The sequence below is a fragment of the Mchenga conophoros genome, linkage group LG20 (assembly GCF_057382185.1).
Source record: "Mchenga conophoros isolate Kocher_MC1m ecotype Shallow Benthic linkage group LG20, M_conophoros_male_GT1.1, whole genome shotgun sequence".
Classification (NCBI taxonomy): Eukaryota; Metazoa; Chordata; class Actinopteri; order Cichliformes; family Cichlidae; genus Mchenga; species Mchenga conophoros.
In genome coordinates, this window is record NC_140545.1 from 36,225,839 (window position 1) to 36,232,093 (window position 6,255).

The 6,255-nt window shown below is 42.2% G+C and overlaps 1 protein-coding gene and 1 long non-coding RNA gene across 9 annotated transcripts in view; one reads left to right on the plus strand and one right to left on the minus strand.

Moving 5' to 3' along the window:
* LOC146551345 (L-rhamnose-binding lectin SML-like) overlaps positions 1–6,255 on the minus strand; it is a 125,590-nt gene that overhangs the window by 31,791 nt on the left and 87,544 nt on the right. The gene's annotated exons all lie outside the window — the stretch shown is intronic.
* LOC146551348 (uncharacterized) lies at positions 825–4,532 on the plus strand. 8 transcript variants are annotated; one of them, XR_014890256.1, is made up of 4 exons: positions 848–1,239; positions 1,937–1,969; positions 3,248–3,852; positions 3,924–4,532. It is a non-coding gene; the product is annotated as an uncharacterized LOC146551348 (long non-coding RNA). The 8 variants fall into 8 exon arrangements; XR_014890258.1 differs by having other exon boundaries at positions 906–1,239; positions 3,681–3,852; XR_014890259.1 differs by having other exon boundaries at positions 906–1,239; positions 3,716–3,852.

Here is a 6,255-nt window from a genome sequence, read left to right on the forward strand (position 1 = left end):
AAAGAATAAGCTTAATCGTATTTGTGTAAAGTTATATATTTATCTTTTTTTGCAACTTTACCAGCTTTACTTATAAAGCACTTTAACACAAAACCAGAGATCACAAAGTGCTGCACATATACAAACAACAACAACAAATGAAATGATTAAATAAAATAATACAACATGTTAAAAAGTCCTATTGAGTCAGCCCCTTACAAGAGCAAATAAATGTGTCTTAAGAAGAGTTTTAAACTCAGAAAGAGAAGAGGCCTGTCTTACATGCACGCTCACGTCTGCATCTACTGACTGAAACCAGCCCACTGAGGAACAATGGGCTGGGGGGTCAGTTCCTTAATCTTAATTATGCAAATTCTCATGACCACTGATCAATAAGCATGAGTCTGTGGAGATTAATTTGTTATCATATGTTACCTTATATATGAGATCAAAGTAGTTGCATTATAATATGGTATGTAGTTTTAGTTTGCATTAGACCTCTGACTTAGAAGAGTGTGAAAATCATTAGATCTGTTGGATTGACCTGTATTATGTTGAATGTCTTACATTGTTTCAAAGGAGTTGTTAGGATAATGGATGTTATTTTAATCTCACTGATATCATTTACATGCACTGTTGTAAGTTCATTATTACTTCATTAGTCTGCATCAGTTTATCAGTTTCTTAGTTTCTTAGTAAATCGGCTACAAGGTAATTTTCCACCAGCTTACTTTCTCTCTGCTTAAACTGTTGCAACATCACCACTCCACTCGAGCTGGACTGTTACTGTCAGTTTTGCACGTAGTCAGGCCTCACTAACGTGCACATATATACAGACTTATGTAACACACGCACGTTCCCTCACATACACACTTATTAACAAAGGGAGGTCGTCTCAGGACATCTCCTCTAGTTGGACTCACAGTTTCACAAAATGCACAACAGGTCACACACTTGTTTTTCTCTAAAGTATCATCTGATGTTTGTATAAGGAGAACTTTGGACTATGGGGAGACTGTTATCATTTCCAGTAAGGTCTAACTGTGTGATGTCATCATGGGTTATATAAGGATGGGGAGCTGTCCACTCTTTGGAGAATCTGTTGCAAGTTTTCTTCCCACACTTCTGCGCAGAGTGTGTAAATAAAGATTACTATTCTGACATCTACTGAGACCATGCAGTCGTTTGTCTTCTCCTCAAAACTCGAATCATGACAAGTCCCATTCACAGAGAGCTGGGGAATGGCTGCAATCACAGCATGTAAGATGGTGACAGATGTACCCTTAGGCCCCTCCTCCATTCAGAGATGGTCTTTCCCTTTTCACGTAAATGGCCTCCTTGACTCCGCCCTCAAACCAGCGTTCCTCCCTGTCCAGGATGTGAACATCATAGCCAGTGGTGTAATGTGATTATTTTGTTCCAGTTAAAAGACGCGCTGCAGCAGTTTGCACCACCTGCAGACATCTAAAGGATGCATCACTAACCCCACAGTAAAGTGCGTTACAGTAATCCAGCCTAGATGTAACAAAGGCAGGATTACAGTCTCAAAAAGCTGCTTTGATAAGATGGGCTTTATTTTGGCTGTCACAGATGAAAGAAGCTTGATGTCAGGTTTATATAGTGGATTGTCATTTATGCTTAGAAATATCTTCTCATATATGCTCAGAGTTTTATAATCAATGTCATGTTGGTCATGCACACCCACACCCTGGGGGGTTGAAGAGTTGAAGTCAAACTGTCAACACAAATAAGTTTATTGACAAAAGTTGGAAAGATGAAGAGAATAAATGTGTCATTGAAATCTGCTGTTTAGAAAGAGTTTCCAAAGAATCCAGGTGTGAATGAAAGCAGCAGCTTTCTCCTGTTTGCTTTTCATTTCTGTTTCATGTTTTGAGGTGAATTCAACTTGATATCAAACACACAGTCTGACACTGAGCTTTCTTTCTGTCTCTTTCAGTGCTGGCAGCAACCTGTTCACTCATCACTTCAGGTAAATGCTGTTTTACTGCTTCTTATATTTCTCAGCCTTGCTGTTAACTTTATACTTCCATCATGCTAATCATGCTAATGCCTCGTTACTCCCTGGTGTATTTAAGCCCTGTGTTTTCCTCTGTCTGTTGTTGTCTTACACCCTCTGTGTTTCCAGCCATTTTCTAGTCGCGGTTCCTGGTTTGCTCCCCTCTTGTCTTTTTAGTGCTCGTTTATTTTGAGTTATTGCCATGTTTATAAAAATTACATTTTCATTTGGAAAAATGTTTAACATGTGGTCATTTTTCATACATGTATTATGAAATACGCAACAACTACATACTAGTTTGTTTGTTTTTTTAGACTTAGACTACCAGTGGCTCAAGAGTTGGCAGTTTGTATTGTAATCGGAAGGTTGCCGGTTCGAGCCCCGGCACCGACAGTCTCGGTTGCCTACTGGTGGTGGTCAGAGGTGGCGCCAGTGTCCGGCAGCCTCGCCTCTGTCAGTGCGCCCCAGGGTGGCTGTGGCTACAATGTAGCATCACCAGTGTGTGAATGGGTGGATGACTGGATATGTAAAGCGCTTTGGGGTCCTCAGGGACGAGTAAAGTGCTATACAAATACAGGCCATTTATAATGTTAAGTACAATTTTGATTGCGTTCCGTTTACAATATTAAGTAAATGGAACAACATTTTGGATTACCTGACCGTCTATATTTCAGTTACATGACCAAGCATGTCAGTGTTACTTACTCAATTTTTTCACGTTTGTGTAAAACTACAGTTATTTATTTCAGCTTAATATGTTTAAGCTTTAGTTATTCAATTGATTAAGTATATTGAACAGATTTGACTGGTTTCCAATCTACTCAATATTTTTAAGTGTAAAAGTGTTGCCTCAAACATTTTAAGTAAATGTCAGTTTTAGTTTTTGGAGTGCGCATCCACATTTTTATCGATATCTGCAGGTCAGGCATTGCATCCAATCACAGTTTAAAGACTTGCAACTCTTCTGTCGGAGCATGGCCTCTATGAAATACTCAAGAGCCAATCTGATTCCATGTAAAAACTGTACACTTTCTTGGTGATTCTATGGTGGTGTATACTGCTGGGATTAGGCAGGCTTGGGAGAAAGAGTTGGGGAGGAAGGTGCCTGAATGTATGTGGAGTAAGTGTCTGTCTAAAATCCATTCTTGCTCTATAAACAGCAGTTAATTCAATTTAAAACCCTCCACCGGTTACACTATTCTAAGGTCAGACTGCACAAGATTTATCCTTTATCTTCCCAATGTGTGACAGGTGCAGATTGGCAGAAGCTACGTTGTTCCATGCCTTTTGGTCTTGTCCCTCATTAACAGACGTTGGTCTAAGATATTTGACTGGTCTTCCGAGGGATAAATGAAGCCCCTACAGCGTGAACCTGAACTTGTAATTTTTGGATGTTCTCAGACATCAGAGCTACTCCCGGTTACAGTGCAGTGGCCGTTAGAATTAGGTTTGATTGCCGCCAACAGGCTAATCCTGAGGGGATGGAAGTCGCCCACTCCTCCTTCCTTTCAGTTAAGGGTAAAAGATATGATGTCCATAATACAAATGGAAAAGTTCAGCAAAGACTCAAAGGATTCTCCTCTGAATGTGTGGAACCTCTTCTTGGAACAATTTGCGAAGGCCAGATTTGTAAACTCTCATCGACTCCAGCATTTGGTTTTCTACCCTGTGGTGTTTTGTGAAGTGCATGTTTGTCAGGGTCTGGGTGGGTACCTGCAGGTCTCCAACAGCGGCCCCTCCTCCTTAGGCGGAGTTCGGTTGCTCCTCCCTGGCTGACCACCTGTGAGCAATTATTCCGGCAGTATATCAGACCTGCGCTCTCAACCATTCATCGCCTGAGTATCTGCTATCTCCATGTTAGTCAAGTGGAGCATCATAACTCTGTCCAGAATCCGTGGATTTACTTACTTGTTCTTCTTGTTCTCAGAGGTAGCACCTGGAGTGGAGGTCTTGTCTCCCTCACTCCCGCCTTCCTGGACCTGGGCCGCTTGCTGCTGATACGACGTGGCCTGCCGGCCCACCACTCACTTGCCTGCCTCCCCACGTCTCGACCGCTTCCGGGCCTTCCGCCCCACCTGTCCCCTCCACCTGAAACCCAGTAAGGCAACTCAAATCAACTGTGGAGGATCGTTGATTGTCTGCTGGATCCCACTGACCGTGATCTCCTCTTATTCCAGTGCCCCGGCCCCTACCTAGTCCTGTTTCCACCTCCCCGCTGCCTCTGCTGTTCAGCTGTCTCCTAGAGGTGTCTAGGTCACCCTCCGTTATCTTAGATTATCCTACGCGGCACTAGTGCGGTGGCGTCGTTTTGTTTTTTTGCTTGTGTTTGCCTGTGGGCGGAAATAAATCCTTTGTTCCCTTATCGTCTGGCTTCCGGGTTGGTTTCTGCACCTGTGTCCATCTCTGTTCCCTCGTGCCGCTGGGCCGTGACAATGTTTATTTGAATGAATTGTTTTTCCTGTAATGCATCTGAGCCTGTTTGTTTTTGTTTTATATTTTGATAATCTAAAATAAAATGATCAAAAAAAGAACACAACACTTTGTGGTGTTGCACACATCTTGTTCACAGTTTGCCGACTATCCTGCTTTGTTTCTGTCAGAGAACTGAAGCCAAGTGGCCTCATTTTATTTACTGATCTTTTGTTTTTTGTTTTTTGAAATTGTACTTTTACAATGACCAATATTGTTTTATCATTGAAGCCTACAAAGGGTAACTGTCATGGTCCTGGGTCGTTTAAGTTCCCTGTGTTTTCTGTCATATTTTGCATTATGTTGAGGACTCCAGGTTTCCTAGGTTGTTCTGTACAGTGTTGTTGCCTTCTGTGTCTCCCACTGTGTGGCTGTCTATATAGTGATGTGAGTTACTGTGCTTTGCTCCCACTCCTTGTGTTCCATGATTTCCTCTTCCCTTCATGTTCTCCCTCTCTCTCTCCAGGCTGTCTCACTGCACTTCCTGCAGTTGTGTGTCCTCCCCGTGCTGTCAAGTGTAATTGTCCTCAGCTGTGTTCCTTGTGTGCTTCAACTTCCTCATTACCTGCTGTGTATTTATGTCAGAGTCTCCCTCTGCTCCATGTCGCATCGTCCCTCATGCTGTGTGTTTCTTTGTTAAGGTTAGTTTATATTTTCCAGTTTACTTTAGTTCTGTATCATTTCTGTGTGTCAGCAATGAAGCTGCATTTTGAGTTATTCCCGTGTGTTGTGAGTTCTGCACTTTGGGTCCTCTTCCTGCCTGCACACAGCCGAAACATGACAGTAACAGGACAAGAATACGTAAAAGATTGCCTGCCTCCAACAACAGGTCACCGATCAAAGAAAGAAAGACAGAGCAAAAATGTGGTGCCGCCTGAGGATAGCGAGGAAAGCAAATGAACATGAAACGTAACACACATACTGCCTGTAGGAAGGCGTTTGAAGGAAACCTGCACATGAAAGAAAATGTTTCTAGACTAAAAAGCTGCAACATTTTTACATTTGCTGAAGTGAATGCAGGCACAGAGAGCGTAAATATATGCAGGACCGGTCTATATAAACCTGTTCTGTCCGTGTGGAGCCTGGACTGCTGTTGGCATGCTGTGTAGCAGGAGGTTTCTCCTGCAACAATGTAAGGGATGTAGACCAGCATGATCTGATCATCACACAACACACCAAACCCTAACCCCCAACTCCACCCCTAACCTAATCACATCCTAAACTTCACAACACTAACCCCCTAAGACATAGGTGTCAAACTCTGGCCCACGGGCCAAATTTGGCTCGCAGCCTAATTACATTTGGCCCGCAAAGCCATACAAAATTACTATTAGAGCCGACCTGCCAGTATCATACAGTGCATGTACTGCTAATACTACAATTCCCAGAATGCTCTGTTGGTGTTTTGGCACGTCAGTCATGACAGGACCATTAGCACCCTCTCCTCTGTTGACCATAGTCATAGCAACCACGCAAATACTGCCATGCTACCTATCCCAAAATGGAAAAAAGAAGGGCAGAAAACAGGAGCTTTCTGGACAGGTGGGAGAATATGATGGAAATTTGATAAATGATCAAATTTAATTCAGAAGGCTGCAAATACATTTTTTATTTAAGAAATGAATTCCACTGATGTGTTATTTAATTAATTATTTGATTTCAGCAAAACTTGTTTGAGTCCATAAGAAAAGATTCCTTGTTATATTTGGAGGAAGATGTTTTTTCAATGAATATTAATGTTAGCCCGCGACTTTGATCCAGTTTTGAATTTTGGCCCACTGTGTATTTGA